Raw genomic sequence first — 12,121 nt, forward strand, 5'->3', positions numbered from 1 at the left:
AAGACTGTAGATCTAGCTGTTCTGTCATACTGTCATAATATAATAGAGACGGTAGATCTAGCTGGTCTGTCATAATATAATCAAGACTGTAGATCTAGCTGTTCTGTCATAATATAATAGAGACAGTAGATTTAGCTGGTATGTCATAATATAATAGAGACAGTAGATCTAGCTGGTCTGTCATACTATAATCGAGACTGTAGATCTAGCTGTTCTGTGATAATATAATAGAGACAGTAGATCTAGCTGGTCCATCATAATAAAATAGAGACAATAGATCTAGTCGGTATGCCATAATATAATAGAGACAGTAGATCTAGCTGGTCTGTCATAATATAATCCAGACTGTAGATCTAGCTGTTCTGTCATAATATAATAGAGACAGTAGATATAGCTGGTCCATCATAATAAAATAGAGACAATAGATCTAGTCGGTATGCCATAATATAATAGAGACAGTAGATCTAGCTGGTCTGTCATAATATAATCCAGACTGTAGATCTAGCTGTTCTGTCATAATATAATAGAGACAGTAGATTTAGCTGGTATGTCATAATATAATAGAGACAGTAGATCTAGCTGGTCCATCATAATAAAATAGAGACAAAAGATCTAGTCGGTATGCCATAATATAATAGAGACAGTAGATATAGCTGGTCTGTCATAATATAATAGAGACAGTAGATCCAGCTGGTCTGTCATAATATAATCAAGACTGTAGATCTAGCTGTTCTGTCATAATATAATAGAGACAGTAGATTTAGCTGGTATGTCATAATATAATAGAGACAGTAGATCTAGCTGGTCTGTCATACTATAATCGAGACTGTAGATCTAGCTGTTCTGTGATAATATAATAGAGACAGTAGATCTAGCTGGTCCATCATAATAAAATAGAGACAATAGAGTGAGCCATAATATAATAGAGACAGTAGATATAGCTGGTCTGTCATAATATAATAGAGACAGTAGATCCAGCTGGTCTGTCATAATATAATCAAGACTGTAGATCTAGCTGTTCTGTCATAATATAATAGAGACAGTAGATTTAGCTGGTATGTCATAATATAATGAGACAGTAGATCTAGCTGGTCTGTCATAATATAATCAAGACTGTAGATCTAGCTGTTCTGTCATAATATAGTAGAGACAGTAGATTTAGCTGGTATGTCATAATATAATAGAGACATCTGGTGCCATCTAGTGGACAAATCAGGATACAACACATGGAACATTGCCATTGAGTGGACACGTGGAGCACTGCCATCTAGTGGACAGATCAGGATACAACACATGGAGCACTGCCATCTAGTGGACATATCAGGATACAACACATAGAACCTCCAGGCCTTGGAAGCTTTATTTGGCAAGTTGGCACCATAAACTGGTGTTGCTCAAGATAAACACACAATGACATTATAGTAAAATGCAATTTCCAATTTTACATTAACAATTAGAACATTAAACACATTGAAGCCTTTACATCATTCATCATGGACATAACACTACAACTTTCCTTCTGTTTGTAGTAATGAAGCCTTCACATGATTCATCATGGACACAACACTACAACTTTCCTTCTGTTAGTAGTAATGAAGTCTTTACATCATTCATCATGGACACAACACTACAACCTTCCTTCTGTTTGTAGTAATGAAGCTTTTACAACTGATACTGTCAGCTGGTTCCAGTCAGTGGTGTCTGTATGTTCTCATGATAAACTGACTCTAACTCTGTTGTGGAAACTTCACACCTCTCTGTTGCTGATGTTGTTGATGACAGTCAAGGCTGCAGTGTCTAAAGATAAGTCCGTTGGTGTGAAAAGGAAGGAGGAGAGAGAAGATAAGAGAAAGGAGAAGAAAAGAGATGGATGACAGGGTTGTGGTTGTTTTGAAGAGAGATCTCTTTCCATCCACCATGACGTTCTGATGAACAGGGTCACTAGGTAGATGAGTGAGGGACAGAGGAGCTGATCCAGTCTATACAGTGAATACCCCAACAGGTTCTGATGAACAGGGTCACTAGGTAAAGAGAGATGTGAGAGATGAGTGAGGGACAGAGGAGCTGATTTACTACAGTGAAGACCTCCAACACCACTGGGATAGTTATAGACCCCAACAGGTCTCAGTGTTTAATGTGTAGTTAGATACATGTATACACCCCAACAGGTCTCAGTGTTTAATGTGTAGTTAGATACTTTTATACACCCCAACAGGTCTCAGTGTTTAATGTGTAGTTAGATAATTCATTACACCACCCCAACATAAGGCCTAATTATAATGACTGATTCAACCAGGTATTTGACTGGTGTTTTAAGTGTTTAGAACTCTGAATGTACATCACACAGAATATGTTGGTTCCCATGGAGACTAAAATAGACCCTGCTGCAGCAGTCAACAAAGGGGAGGGCGTGTGGGTGATGTTGTTCACATAGAGACGTATCAGAGCAGAAGATCTATGGCTGATTGAGGTTGTAGCTATATGTATATATTTGCGAAGGGGGTGTGGGAGATGTTGTTCACAAATAGCTCTAATCTCAAACAGCCACAGATCTCCTGCTCTGAACAGCCTCTATTTTTACTAATATGTACAGTTGAAGTCGGAAGTATACATACACTTTCGCCAAAAACATTTAAATTCAGTTTTTCACAATTCCTGACATTTAATGCTAGTAAAAATTCTTAGGTCAGTTAGGATCACCACTTTATTTTAAGAATGTGAAATGTCAGAATAATAGTAGAGAGAGTGATTTATTTCAGCTGTTATTTCATTCATCACATTCCCAGTGCGTCAGAAGTTTACATACACTCAATTAGTATTTGGTTGTTTAAATTGTTTAACTTGGGTCAAACGTTTCAGGTAGCTTTCCACAAGCTTCCACAATAAGTTGAGTGAATTCCTACTGACAGAGCTGGTGTAACTGAGTCAGGTTTGTAGGCCTCCTTGCTCGCACACACTTTTTCAGTTCTGCCCACATATTTTCTGTAGGATTGAGGTCAGGGCTTTGTGATGGCCACTCCAATACTTTGACTTTGTTGTCCTTAAGCCATTTTGCCACAACGTTGGACGTATGCTTGGGGTCATTGTCCATTTGGAAGACCCATTTGCGACCAAGCTTTAACTTCCTGACTGATGTCTTGAGATGTTGCTTCAATATATCCACATCATTTTCCAGCCTCATGATGCCATCTACTTTGTGAAGTGCACCAGTCTCTCCTGCAGCAAAGCACCCTCACAACATGATGCTGCCACCCCCGTGCTTCATGGTTGGGATGGAGTTCTTCGGCTTGCAAGCCTCCTCCCCATTTTTTCTCCAGACATAACGATGGTCATTATGGCCAAACAGTTCTATTTTTGTTTCATCAGAATAGAGGACATTTGTCAAAAAAGTACAATCTTTGTCCCCATGTGCAGTTGCAAACTGTAGTCTGGCATTTTTATGGCTGTTTTGGAGCAGTGGCTTCTTCCTTGCTGAGCGGCCTTTCAGGTCACGGTCGTCCTCCTCTTCATCTGAAGACAATCACCCACAATCACCCACAATCACCCACAAACAAACAGTGCAACCCAGGCTACCTAAGTATGATTCTCAATCAGAGACAACTAATGACACTTGCCTCTGATTGAGAACCATACTAGGCCGAAACATAGAAATCCCAAATCATAGAAAATCAAACAGACTGCCCACCCAACTCATGCCCTGACCATACTAAATAAATACAAAACAAAGGACATGAAGGTCAGAACGTGACAGATACAGATATTTTTGCACCGGTTTCCTCCAGCAACTTCACAAGGTCCTGTGATGTTGTTCTGGGATTGATTTGCACTTTTTGCACCAAAGTACATTCATCTCTAGGAGACAGAACACATCTCCTTCCTGAGCAGTATGACGGCTGGGTGGTCCCATGGTGTTTATACTTGCGTACTATTGTTTGTACAAATGAACGTGGTACCTTCAGGTGTTTGAAAATTGCAAAAAAAGGATGAACTAGACTTGTGGATGTCTTCAATTTATTTATGAGGTCTTAGCTGATTTCTTTTGATTTTCACATGATGTCAAGCAAAGAGGCACTGAGTTTGAAGGTAGGCCTTGAAATACATCCACAGGTACACCTCCAATTGACTCAAATGATGTCGATTAGCCTATCAGAAGCTTCTAAAGCCATAACATAATTTTCTGTAATTCAACAAGCTGTTTAAAGCACAGTCAACTTAGTGTAAGTAAACTTCTGACCCACTGGAATTGTGATACAGGAAATTATAAGTGAAATAATCTGTCTGTAAACATTTGTTGGAAAAAGTACTTGTGTCATGCACAAAGTAGATGTCCTAACGGACTTGCCAAAACTATAGCTTGTTAACAAGAAATTTGTGGAGTGGTTGAAAAACGAGTTTTAATGACTCCAACCTAAGTGTAACTTCCGACAACAACTGAACGTTCCCATTCAGACTAAAATAGCAGCAACAGTCAACAAAGGGAAGAAGAGGGATGTGCATGATTGTGCGTTTGTGCGTTTGTGTATATGTTGGGGGGTCTATGTGGGTCTCTCTGTGTGTGTGTCTGTGCGGATCTCCCTCTCTGTATCCGCTCACTACACAGTAAGTATTTTTGGACAAGAGCGTCTGCTAAATGACTCTCTGGACTAGAGAGTCTGCTAAATGACTCTCTGGACTAGAGCGTCTGCTAAACGACTGTCTACTGTAAGTCTCTCTGGACTAGAGCGTCTGCTAAATGACTCTCTGGACTAGAGAGTCTGCTAAATGACTCTCTGGACTAGAGAGTCTGCTAAATGACTCTCTGGACTAGAGAGTCTGCTAAACGACTGTCTACTGTAAGTCTCTCTGGACTAGAGACTAAATGAGAGAGTCTGCTAAACGACTGTCTACTGTAAGTCTCTCTGGACTAGTCTGCTAAAAGATTGTCTACTGTAAGTCTCTCTGGACTGTCTAAATGACTGACTAAGTCTCTCTCTGGACTAGAGAGTCTGCTAAATGACTCTCTGGACTAGAGAGTCTGCTAAATGACTCTCTGGACTAGAGAGTCTGCTAAACGACTGTCTACTGTAAGTCTCTCTGGACTAGAGAGTCTGCTAAATGACTCTCTGGACAAGAGAGTCTGCTAAAAGATTGTCTACTGTAAGTCTCTCTGGACTAGAGAGTCTGCTAAATGACTCTCTGGACTAGAGAGTCTGCTAAATGACTCTCTGGACTAGAGAGTCTGCTAAATGACTCTCTGGACTAGAGAGTCTGCTAAAATATTGTCTACTGTAAGTCTCTCTGGACTAGAGAGTCTGCTAAAAGATTGTCTACTGTAAGTCGCTAAATGACCAAAACATTAAAAAAATACATGTAAAATGTCTGTAGCTATATGTATATATGTGCGGAGGGGGTGTGGGAGATGTTGTTCACATATAGCTCTAACCTCAAACAGCCACAGATCTCCTGCTCTGATAAGTCTCTATGTATATCGGTGTGGTGGGCGGGGAGACCTCTATTTTTAATGCTGTCAGTTGTAACTTGATGACTGCTTGATGACTGAGTCTTTTGAGCATCATGTTATACTGTTTAAATGTCAGCCACCAGACCAGAGCATCATGTTATACTGTTTAAATGTCAGCCACCAGACCAGAGCATCATGTTATACTGTTTAAATGTCAGCCACCAGACCAGAGCATCATGTTATACTGTTTAAATGTCAGCCACCAGACCAGAGCATCATGTTGTACTGTTTAAATGTCAGCCACCACAGCATCATGTTATACTGTTTAAATGTCAGCCACCTGACCAGAGCATCATGTTATACTGTTTAAATGTCAGCCACCAGACCAGAGCATCATGTCATACTGTTTAAATGTCAGCCACCTGACCAGAGCATCATGTTATACTGTTTAAATGTCAGCCACCAAACCAGAGCATCATGTTATACTGTTTAAATGTCAGCCACCAGACCAGAGCATCATGTTATACTGTTTAAATGTCAGCCACCTGACCAGAGCATCATGTTATACTGTTTAAATGTCAGCCACCAAACCAGAGCATCATGTCATACTGTTTAAATGTCAGCCACCAAACCAGAGCATCATGTTATACTGTTTAAATGTCAGCCACCAGACCAGAGCATCATGTTATACTGTTTAAATGTCAGCCACCTGACCAGAGCATCATGTTATACTGTTTAAATGTCAGCCACCAAACCAGAGCATCATGTCATACTGTTTAAATGTCAGCCACCTGACCAGAGCATCATGTTATACTGTTTAAATGTCAAACCAGAGCATCATGTCATACTGTTTAAATGTCAGCCACCAAACCAGAGCATCATGTTATACTGTTTAAATGTCAGCCACCAGACCAGAGCATCATGTTATACCGTTTAAATGTCAACCACCAGTGTTGGCCATAACACTCTATAGCCCACATTCTTTACTGATTTCACTGAACTATTGTCTACTATCCTTGAGATCTATTATATAATCATTGTTGTTGGGCGATTTTAACATTCGTGTTGACAAAGAGACTGACTCCAAGGCCAATTAATTTCTGAATCATTTTAGCTCTATGGACTTTATCCAACATGTTGCTGGGCCCATCCATAACCACAGCCATACTCTGGACCTGGTTATTACCAATTTCTACTGGGCCCATCCATAACCACAGCCATACTCTGGACCTGGTTATTACCAAGGGGCATTCTACTGGGCCCACCCATAACCACAGCCATACTCTGGACCTGGTTATTACCAAGGGCCTTTCTACTGGGCCCACCCATAACCACAGCCATACTCTGGACCTGGTTATTACCAAGGGCATTCTACTGGGCCCATCCATAACCACAGCCATACTCTGGACCTGGTTATTACCAAGGGGCTTTCTACTGGGCCCATCCATAACCACAGCCATACTCTGGACCTGGTTATTACCAAGGGGCATTCTACTGGGCCCACCCATAACCACAGCCATACTCTGGACCTGGTTATTACCAAGGGGTTTTCTATTGACATATCCACAGCCATACTCTGGACCTGGTTATCACCACTGGGGATTTACTACTGGGCCCACCCATAACCACAGCCATACTCTGGACCTGGTTATTACCAAGGGCTTTCTACTGGGCCCACCCATAACCACCTGTTCTGCCATACTCTGGACCTGGTTATTACCAAGGGGCATTCTACTGGGCCCACCCATAACCCACAGCCATACTCTGGACCTGGTTATTACCAAGGGTCCCTTTCTACTGGGCCCACCCATAACCACAGCCATACTCTGGACCTGGTTATTACCAAGGGGCATTTACTGGGCCCACCCATAACCACAGCCATACTCTGGACCTGGTTATTACCAAGGGCTTTCTACTGGGCCCATATATAACCACAGCCATACTCTGGACCGGGTTATTACCAAGGGGCTTTCTACTGGGCCCACCCATAACCACAGCCATACTCTGGACCTGGTTATTACCAAGGGGTTTTCTATTGACATATCCTCTATTGTTGATGTTGCTTTATCTCTGATCACCACTGGGGATTCATACTACCTTGTTGCCCATAACAGGGTAATACTGAGCCCATTATTAAGAACATATTTAATTGAGTGGCTGAACAATATTCCACCACCTGTTCTGCCTTCCTCTTGTGGTGATTAAGTTGATCTTTAATAGTAAATTAAGGGCAACCATTGATGCCATAGATCCAGTAAAGTTGAAAAAGGACACATCCAAACGGACAGTCCCTTGATGAGTGAGGAAACTAATCAATTAAAGAGAAACTGTAGAGAGGAAGTGGATGAAGTCAAAGTTGCATTATGATGGTCCAGCATGATATTCTGAGAGAGCATCATATATAACAAGGCCATTAGAAATGAGAGAGCATCATATATAACAAGGCCATTAGCAATGAGAGAGCATTCAAAACAGTTTTTAATTGCATATCTGCCAGAGAACCTGAGGGGAGCTGAAACTGTGGACATATTTAAAAAAATATGCTTTTCCTTACGGTACTTTTAAGTCATTCAGTTTTAATTGAATTGTTAACTTAATATTTTTTTTTATCCTATTGTCTTTGTTGTGTAGTAAATATTTTATTTTACATTTCCATAGATATGTATTTTTTTCCTGTGAAGCAAATTGTGTTGCATTCCGTGTCTGAAATGTTCTGTACAAATTACACCTCTCTCTCTCTCTCTCTCTCTCTCTCTCTCTCTTGTAAATATTCTCTTTTCTTACTCTCTCTTAATTCTTGTTACTTTTCTCTCTCATATTCTTTCTCTATTTTCTTCTCTCTCTCTCTCATCTCTTCACTGTACTCTCTCTATTCACACTTTGATTTCTCACACTCTCTCAGCCTCTACATTACTCTCTTAGTCTACACTGATCTGGACCTACTCTCAGTCTGTACATCACTCTCACTCTCACTCTCACTCTCACCTCACTCTCACTCTCACACACAACACCACACAACACCACACAACACCTTGTTCCTTGTTCTTCGTGATGCTCTCCGCGCTTTTAAACGGACCTCTGAGACTATCACAGTGCAGGTGCATTTATACGGAGACTTGATTACATACAGGTGGATTGTATTTATCATCATTAGTCATTTTGACTCAAATTATGTTAATTAGCCTATCAGAAGCTTTAAAGCCATAACGACTCCATAATGACTCCAACCTAAGTGTAACCTCCGACTACAACTGTACATTCCCATTCAGACTAAAATAGCTGCAACTTCCGATTCAAATGTACATCCTACCTCAACTAAACATTGACTCTGTACAGCCTTGTAAATATTGTATTTTTTTTTACTGCTACTCTTTAATTACTTGTTACTTTTATCTCATATTCTTTCTGTATTTTATTGAAACTGCACTGTCAGATAGGAACTCATAAGCATTTCACTGTAAGGTTGTATTCAATTTGATTTGTTTGACCTCAGCCTGTACATTAGGGTTAGTGATACAGTGATCTGGACCTACCTCAGTCTGTACATTAGGTTTAGTGATACAGTGATCTGGACCTACCTCAGTCTGTACATTAGGGTTAGTGATACAGTGATCTGGACCTACCTCAGTCTGTACATTAGGGTTAGTGATACAGTGATCTGGACCTACCTCAGTCTGTACATTAGGGTTAGTGATACAGTGATCTGGACCTACCTCAGTCTGTACATTAGGGTTAGTGATACAGTGATCTGGACCTACCTCAGTCTGTACATTAGGGTTAGTGATACAGTGATCTGGACCTACCTCAGTCTGTACATTAGGGTTAGTGATACAGTGATCTGGACCTACCTCAGTCTGTACATTAGGGTTAGTGATACAGTGATCTGGACCTACCTCAGTCTGTACATTAGGGTTAGTGATAGTGATCTGGACCTACCTCAGTCTGTACATTAGGGTTAGTGATACAGTGATCTGGACCTACCTCAGTCTGTACATTAGGGTTAGTGATACAGTGATCTGGACCTACCTCAGTCTGTACATTAGGGTTAGTGATACAGTGATCTGGACCTACATCAGTCTGAACATTAGGGTTAGTGATACAGTGATCTGGACCTACCTCAGTCTATACATTAGGGTTAGTGATACAGTGATCTGGACCTACCTCAGTCTGTACATTAGGGTTAGTGATACAGTGATCTGGACCTACCTCAGTCTGTACATTAGGGTTAGTGATACAGTGATCTGGACCTACCTCAGTCTGTACATTAGGGTTAGTGATACAGTGATCTGGACCTACCTCAGTCTGTACATTAGGGTTAGTGATACAGTGATCTGGACCTACCTCAGTCTGTCCATTAGGGTTAGTGATACTGTGATCTGGACCTACCTCAGTCTGTACATTAGGGTTAGTGATACAGTGATCTGGACCTACCTCAGTCTGTACATTAGGGTTAGTGATACAGTGATCTGGACCTACCTCAGTCTGTACATTAGGGTTAGTGATACAGTGATCTGGACCTACCTCAGTCTGTACATTAGGGTTAGTGATACAGTGATCTGGACCTACCTCAGTCTGTACATTAGGGTTAGTGATACAGTGATCTGGACCTACCTCAGTCTGTACATTAGGGTTAGTGATACAGTGATCTGGACCTACCTCAGTCTGTACATTAGGGTTAGTGATACAGTGATCTGGACCTACCTCAGTCTGTACATTAGGGTTAGTGATACAGTGATCTGGACCTACCTCAGTCTGTACATTAGGGTTAGTGATACAGTGATCTGGACCTACCTCAGTCTGTACATTAGGGTTAGTGATACAGTGATTTGGACCTACCTCAGTCTGTACATTAGGGTTAGTGATACAGTGATCTGGACCTACCTCAGTCTGTACATTAGGGTTAGTGATACAGTGATCTGGACCTACCTCAGTCTGTCCATTAGGGTTAGTGATACAGTGATCTGGACCTACCTCAGTCTGTACATTAGGGTTAGTGATACAGTGATCTGGACCTACCTCAGCCTGTACATTAGGGTTAGTGATACAGTGATCTGGACCTACCTCAGTCTGAACATTAGGGTTAGTGATACAGTGATCTGGACCTACCTCAGTCTGTACATTAGGGTTAGTGATAGTGATCTGGACCTACCTCAGTCTGTACATTAGGGTTAGTGATACAGAGATCTGGACCTACCTCAGTCTGTACATTAGGGTTAGTGATACAGTGATCTGGACCTACCTCAGTCTGTACATTACTTCCCTGGATCCAGATACAGCTCTACCTATAGGACACATAGGTTTAATTAGTTAAACTGGCAATATGTTATTTTTGTGGCGACCTGACAAAATGCACGTAGAAATGTCTCTTATAGATCTGTAATTAAAAAGTTAAAGCATGTCTTAGTAGCAGTGGATCTGGTCTATGTGATGTACGTTCTCTTATGTTTTGTTGTTGCCTTTTCAGAAACAGCTGAAACAACAATATTTTTGGTTCTAGAAAATATATTTCACAGTGGTTTTGATGGTACAATGATTCTCTACATTATGCACAGAAACTAAATGGGTCTTGCTGAGCCCTCTGGCACAAAATGGCTGCCGTGATCTCTACTTTTCATCATCATCATTGAGCCTGACCTGTCTGTCTGTCTGCACTGCTGAGTAGACAGGGTCTGGAACGACCTACTGACCTGTATCTCTGTCTGTCTGTCTTCACTGCTGAGTAGACAGGGTCTGGAACGACCTTCTGACCTGTATCTCTGTCTGTCTGTCTTCACTGCTGAGTAGACAGGGTCTGGAACGACCTACTGACCTGTATCTCTGTCTGTCTTCACTGCTGAGTAGACAGGGTCTGGAACGACCTACTGACCTGTATCTCTGTCTGTCTGTCTTCACTGCTGAGTAGACAGGGTCTGGAACGACCTTCTGACCTGTATCTCTGTCTGTCTGTCTTCACTGCTGAGTAGACAGGGTCTGACCTACTGACCTGTATCTCTGTCTGTCTTCACTGCTGAGTAGACAGGGTCTGGAACGACCTACTGACCTGTATCTCTGTCTGTCTGTCTTCACTGCTGAGTAGACAGGGTCTGGAACGACCTACTGACCTGTATCTCTGTCTGTCTGTCTTCACTGCTGAGTAGACAGGGTCTGGAACGACCTACTGACCTGTATCTCTGTCTGTCTGTCTTCACTGCTGAGTAGACAGGGTCTGTAACGACCTACTGACCTGTATCTCTGTCTGTCTGTCTTCACTGCTGAGTAGACAGGGTCTGGAACGACCTACTGACCTGTCTCTCTGTCTGTCTTCACTGCTGAGTAGACAGGGTCTGGAACGACCTTCTGACCTGTATCTCTGTCTGTCTGTCTTCACTGCTGAGTAGACAGGGTCTGGAACGACCTACTGACCTGTCTCTCTGTCTGTCTTCACTGCTGAGTAGACAGGGTCTGGAACGACCTACTGACCTGTCTCTCTGTCTGTCTTCACTGCTGAGTAGACAGGGTCTGGAACGACCTACTGACCTGTCTCTCTGTCTGTCTTCACTGCTGAGTAGACAGGGTCTGGAACGACCTACTGACCTGTATCTCTGTCTGTCTTCACTGCTGAGTAGACAGGGTCTGGAACGACCTACTGACCTGTCTCTCTGTCTGTCTTCACTGCTGAGTAGACAGGGTCTGGAACGACCT

General features: G+C 41.9%; 1 long non-coding RNA gene across 1 annotated transcript; it reads right to left on the reverse strand.

Annotated features, from left to right (window-relative positions):
* Window positions 1-1,900: 1,900 nt before the first annotated feature.
* Window positions 1,901-11,293, reverse strand: LOC135531011 (uncharacterized). Its single transcript, XR_010453938.1, has 3 exons — window positions 11,128-11,293; window positions 10,680-10,722; window positions 1,901-1,941 (listed from the first exon to the last, which is right to left on the reverse strand). It is a non-coding gene; the product is annotated as an uncharacterized LOC135531011 (long non-coding RNA).
* Between the last annotated feature and the right edge of the window lie 828 nt (window positions 11,294-12,121).

The sequence above is a fragment of the Oncorhynchus masou genome, unplaced genomic scaffold (genome assembly GCF_036934945.1).
Source record: "Oncorhynchus masou masou isolate Uvic2021 unplaced genomic scaffold, UVic_Omas_1.1 unplaced_scaffold_1486, whole genome shotgun sequence".
NCBI lineage: Eukaryota > Metazoa > Chordata > Actinopteri > Salmoniformes > Salmonidae > Oncorhynchus > Oncorhynchus masou.